General features: G+C 36.1%; 1 long non-coding RNA gene across 1 annotated transcript; it reads left to right on the forward strand.

Moving 5' to 3' along the window:
- Positions 1-500: 500 nt before the first annotated feature.
- LOC137014904 (uncharacterized) lies at positions 501-4,888 on the forward strand. Its single transcript, XR_010893906.1, has 2 exons — positions 501-579; positions 4,159-4,888. It is a non-coding gene; the product is annotated as an uncharacterized lncRNA (long non-coding RNA).
- The last annotated feature ends 1,785 nt before the right edge of the window (positions 4,889-6,673 follow it).

Consider the following 6,673-nt stretch of genomic DNA (forward strand, 5'->3'; position numbering starts at 1 on the left):
TCGTCTCCGATCCTGCCCAGCGAATGTTGATGATTGATGACACAAGTCTGGTAAAGAGTATAGAAAAACTGTACTGCGTATGTCGAACTTGGTCATCCTCACGCATTCACGCGTCACGCGGATGGTGCACTAACGCGGACGGCCGAAGTATACCCCGGGCATTAAACGTGCGGCAAAATCGTGTTTTTTTTTTTTTTATTAATTTGGTGCTATTAAGTACAGCAGAGTAAACGACACCTGTGTTTACTGTATGTGCGCCCCATGAAGATGGTTTTCTGCTGTTTGCAAGCAGCCTGTTTTGAGGAGACAGCAGATTGCCATTCATTTCCCGTTTTAATTGCACTTGCAAAGCACGAATACACTGCAGGCTCGCTCCTGTTCAAATCCAGGGTAAATCATCAACACTGTCAGCTCTTATGTGTTTTACTGAACTAAACATATTGTAATTGGTGAAAACGCATGCGCAGGTTACTTTACTTCCTGAACAAGTGCGCATGTGCTTTCAGTCCGCGTTGCTTTCATATTCATGCGGACCGCGGCGCAGTTCGAGTGCAGCCGAACTCAGACCATCTCCTTCAGGTAGGTCGGGTTCGGTACCCCGGTGCGCTCCCGGGTTCTTTTCATGCGAACTTTAAAGGCTTAATATAATTTAAACGGAGGAGTTATAGAAAAATTCACTCACAGCTGGCATAAAAAATTGGATGACATGGGGGTGAGTAAATGATCAGGAAATTTTCATTCAGAATACTTAAGTATACTTTTATACACTGAAAAGTGAGCAGGATCACACGAAAATGCGTATCAGTAATACGAGTGTGCAATGTCGTGGAATGTATTCACCAAATGAGTTTTGATACGCTTTATGGCGTATTATACACACGAACCCCACACCCATCTTACCCAAGAGCGTGTCATAAAGTGCGTATCATATGCACGCAATTTAGTCCAAAGTCGTAAATAGTAGGCTACACTCAGAAGTATACTATTAATAGATTGATATTAGTATACTTACTACCTTGGTGTACTTGCTTTACTCTGTCATTCATTTGGATGAAACACATAATTCTTCTGGCTTCACTTGAGCAACATGATCCTTGATTATTTTGTCTTAACTTAATTTCTTTATCAATCCAGGCTCATTTACTACTTCAAAAGGTTCAGTGGGGTTATATTTTGGCTTTACTTAATTCAGATTATACAAGAACACAATGATTAATGTTGGGTATTATAAAGTGCATTTAACAAAACCAACAATTTGTTGATCTAGACTTCTGTTCAGAAGCACTTTGCTGGTTAAACTGGGACTTGACACAGCAGTACTGTTGCGCTCATGTTGATTTGATTGCTTCTATAGTCGCTTTGGAGAAAAGTGTCTGCTAAATTACTAACTGTAAATGTAGAAGAATCAAGAATGTCATTCACGTTTGAAACAACACAAATGTGAGTAAATGACAAATGACCGAATTATCATTTTGTGTGAACATTTAAGTTCACTGAACAAATGAAATATATGTATAGTGTCTTGTCACAGATGTATTTATCTATGTTGTGTTTTAGTGGTTTCACAAGTACAAATTTAGTGACCTAGTATACAATATATAGCCTATATTTCAATCATGACACCTCTTGGAATGAATGTAAACAGCATTTATTAATGTACATGGAATGTACATAGAGTAGGAATGAATATCCCTGGCTCTGCTGAATTATTTTTATCCCCAGTAGGGATAATAATAATAATAAAAAAAACCTATCACCCCAGGGGGGTATTCCAGAAAGCAGGTTATGTGACATACCTGGGTATGTTTAAGAGTAAGTAAGCGGATAACCTTAACTTTCGGTTCCAAAAACGGAGGTAACTTTTAGGGTATATAAGTAGCCATAGCAACTTGCTCTCTGAACATAACCTGCTCCGGAGCAGGTTATGTTAAAGGGTTAGTTAGTTTAAGAGGAATTCAGATGCATGTTATATTATCAATATGGTTATATTAATGTATCTAAATTTGTTATATAGTTACAGTTATATACACAATGTTATATTATACAATATATAAATGTTTATTCAATTCTAATATATTAATTTATTTTATTGTCATCTCACACATGGATCTGCTTTTTATCCTTTATAACAGGACATTTTCTATGCTATAATTTCTATAATAAAATACATATCATATATGTGATATATATTAAATAATTAGCATCAAACAAACAATATTAAGATTAAAAAATGATTGCACAACCAACCAATAGGTGGTGATGTGCACCAAGTAGGTTATGTAAATCGCCATTAAACAAAAGAAGAATGAAGTAGAATGGCGCGCATTTTCTTAGCGTCTGTTTCCATGGTGAATCATCGATTCGTCGCTCTGCTGAGAATGTCTTGTGTGTTAACCGGGAACATACTCTGGGTTGGCTGAACTTACTCTCGGACGCATTTTTGGAACCAGCATACCTCGAGTAAGCAAGGTTTGGGTTAATCAACCAAGAGTTCAGGGTATATGTGACAGTAAGTTAACCCTGCTTTCTGGAATACACCCCAGGTGATGCTACTTCACAAACCACCAACAGAGAATATCAAATACCAAAACGATGAAATTAAAACATCAAGGAAACAAACTGCAAGTTTCGAAAAACGTATAAAAATATGTAAAGGGAAACCCATTAAAATGTTTAATTGGCAGTAAAAACAATTAGCTAAGTAAAATTAAAACCAAATGTCCGTTGACAGCTGAATGCTTTTTGATAGTAGTAATGCTCTGGCGCCATCTAGCTGTCAGAAAAACTATAACACACTGCCGTATTGGCTTTCTAAATGCGCGATTTTACGAAATTACAGCGTGTTAAACAATAAAAACAAAATTCTAGGTTGTTTAACCCCAAATTTGAGGTCGAATATAGACAAACCCAGCCACTGGGTTACATGTTTTTAATTCAGTTTCTAACCCAAAGGTTGTGTTTGTCCATTTTGACCCAAATAAACAACCCAGGAGACCTGTTATTGCTGAATTTATTGCTTTGTCAAGAAGACCAAATAAGAAAATGAAAATGTTACAAAAATATGTAGCCTACATACTTCGTTCTTGGCACCTTTTTCTGTTGCAGAAGGATAGTTTAGTTTTGCAGCCATGTCACAACGCATGTTATTATCTGCCGCACTGCATGACGAAAAAGTTATTAAATCAATATAAATCATTATTAAAATATTTTCACATGACTCCGCCAATGTATAGTAGACACCACACATAAGTTTGCATATTATAAAGAAATATTCACATTATGGTAAATTATTGTCATGTTTATTTTATATAGTGTAAGCAAGGGGGCCCCCTGGTGGTTCGGAGCCTTACGCAACTTCCCTAGTTTGTGTATAGGGAGGATCGGCTCTGACTTTACATGTTTTGTTACAGTCATTGGTTTAAAATGCTGAAGTAGCCTAGGCTACATGGAGTGAGAAAAATATATTAGCTTTCTAAAAAAATAAAACACACCACATTATTTCAAACAATGATGTCAATCAAGACGAAGTTTTCAGAAAAGGCACATAATGTTTCTGTAGCTTCATTAATGATTTTTCTCACTGAATCACACTTTCCCTTCGGCTCCAATGACATATTCATCCTCCGGGATTTGCTGCTAATCCATGTTTCAAAAGAAAACTACAGCAACAACGCATAATAATCATAGTTTTCACATGGAGTAATAAAGAAAGCGCTTAACCATTGAGTGCGTTTCTCTCATATCCTGTGTTGATCTGCTCATCATCAATAAGCTGAATATGATCTTTTAACATCACAGTTTGAATACATTAAGGCAGTTGAAGTGTTACTGCATGTTAACGTATAAAACGCTGCTGTTAGTGATTGAAATACTGCAGCAGGAGCTGATCACAAGCTCACATATTTGAGTGTAGCTGCTCTAAATATTAATAACAGATGGTTAATACACAGGCCTGTGCTGCAGTTCTGCAGATGTTATGTCCTCCAGGTCTCCACATTAGTCACAGGACTGAAAACTATAAGAATAGAAGCAACAATCACCTTTAATACTGTGTGTTTAAGCTTATGTGATAAATTCGGCCCTGTCTAAAGTGATCAGTTTGTGCTGCTGTTGGTACTGATTCACTTTCTCATCCAAATTCACTCAAATGTGTTTCAGGCGTGTCGATCACTGAGATTTCTCTTCCGATCCTGACCGTAGGTTTCGTCTGAGAGACTGTAGATTCAAAGACATTTCTGCTGATGATGGTGTTTCCAGAGGCACTTTCCCCACATCCGGTTTTTCCCAGATGGATCTGGTGTTTCCCCTTAGGAATCACATCAATCTCATCCGGATCTTCTCCTGACACTACAAAGATCACATCACTCATCAGCATCACATCACATCACATTACATCACATGAAGTTTAATTAAATATCAGAATGTCTGAATACTCGATTCTGATTGGCTGTTCAAACCGTGTTCAAAAACCTTAAGTCGAGGTAATCAGAGTGATGCTAGTTTCACTTCAACTTAAAGATGCTATGATATGTAATAACCTCAAAGCTTCTGCTGAGAAAAAAAAAGATAAGCTAAAAAAATATTTAAACTCAAATGAATATTTATACTTATGTGACAATTAGTCATGTAAATATGATCCAAACAGTTATTATTACAAAATAAACCTTGTCTTAAAGTTGGGGTAATAAATATTTACATAAAACTATTCTTTTAATAATATCAGTGTTATAATATAATAGTATTATTGAAATAATTGACAATCAGTGTTGGGTAAGTTACTCTAAAAAACTCTGAGCTACTACGTTAATTATTAGCTATATTACATCTTCACCAGTGTAATTACTGTACTTATTACTTTTTCTAAAAAGTATTGCACCAATACAAAGTACCAATACAAGGATAGACATGAAACTGATCTTTCAATTCTTTCAAATAAATATAAAATTATTTGTGAACTGACTGAAGTATGTAAAGGGAGAAGGTTACATTACAGCAATTACACTGTAGTCACACCCAACACTGCTTACAATTGATAAGCTTGTCCATGCTGCCACTTCGTTTGACACATGTCCCGCTGTTCTCCGTCCTCGTTCCTTTAATCTTCTGCAGTAGTTCTTTCATCTCCATCTTCTCTTTATTCAGATCTGGATCCAGGAGATCTGGACAATCAATCACAAACACCTGCTTCTCTTCGATCTGTCTGTCTTCAGCTTCATGCCTCTTTTTCTGTTTAAATCTCTTTTCTCCAGACGAGTTTTTCTCAGAACCATTTCTGGCCATTAGAAGAATCTGCATCACTAGATCATCTGGACTGGAGCTGATTGCTGAAAGAGACAAAAAACATGAAGAATCATAGACCTGTAAAAAAATATGGAAAATAAGTCATTTTTCTGCTTGGTGTGAAGGTGAAGCTGCAGGCGCGTGTTCTGCATTTGCAAAAGAAAAATCTTAATGCTGGTTTGCATTGGTTGAAGACTACAGGTTGTCCAGTCAGAACATTGAAGTCTCACTTAAGTTATAATCCACATTTTTCTCTTTACTGAATGTGCATAAATATGTGGTTCTGTAAATGCAAAATAGAATATGGATATAGATATATAGAAAACACCACACAGCATGTGTAGCTTATTTGACAAATTACTTAACAATAGATAAATAAATATAACTCTTTTTCTTACAGTACTTATATAAGTTCGAATGGATTTCCAATAACAAAACATAAAAGAACTGAAACTGCAGGAACTGCCCACGTGGGCGTGGCTGCTGCGCATGGTCTGATAAAAACAACATTCAGATAAAAACAACTTTAGAGCGCATGCGCCGCCCGCTCTCAGCCAATCTGACAGGAAAACAACTTTTAAAAGGCAGTGAGTGTGCAGAGAATTACATTCCAAAAAAAGTAGTGTGCAAAAAACATCACAGTAGTGTGCAAAAAAAAAAAAAACATCTGTATGCAAAGAACTAGTGTTCAAAAAAAAGCATCTGTATGCAAAGAACTAGTGTGCAAAAAAAAAAAAAAAAAAACATGCAAAAAACGTTAGTGTGCAAAACCATTGCAGTAGCTACTGTTGCAAAAACGTACAAGTGAAACACATTTCATAATTTCATACCTTAAACGGATCCTTGTCCTAACTAAATCCGAAGCAAAATAGAACTGAAGGAATCTCTGCAAAACTTGCAGGGAAGGAGCGTGTTGACAGCTAAAGCACGACAGAAATACAGTCTGTTCCCTACTGAGAAAACAGGGAGGAGCCTGGAATACAAACATCCACCAGAGGGAGGAGTAATGTTATATAAGATTTCTGCTCGATCAGTTCTTCAAAAACTAATATAGTGACAGAAGTAGGCTACATGTAATTCTGCAACTTATTTGAAAGTAAAAGTTGAGCAAAATACTTAACTAGAGTTAAATAGTAACTCTTACGCAAGTTCTGTTTTTATATGGGGTCAAAATCTGACAGAACTGAAAGTGATAATATTCGACATGCCTCTGATGCCAGGGTTTTGTTAACATTCTCAGCTTAGAGATAGTTGACAATGTTAACAAAACTCTGGTGGTATGTCGAATATTATCACTTTCAGTTCTGTCAGATTTTGACCACGCAAAAAAAAAAAAAAAAACTACAGAGATTTTTGAGTTTTACTCTATTTATTTATTTTTTTTTTTGCCAAT

Source organism: Chanodichthys erythropterus, chromosome 3, assembly GCF_024489055.1.
Source record: "Chanodichthys erythropterus isolate Z2021 chromosome 3, ASM2448905v1, whole genome shotgun sequence".
NCBI classification, from domain to species: domain Eukaryota; kingdom Metazoa; phylum Chordata; class Actinopteri; order Cypriniformes; family Xenocyprididae; genus Chanodichthys; species Chanodichthys erythropterus.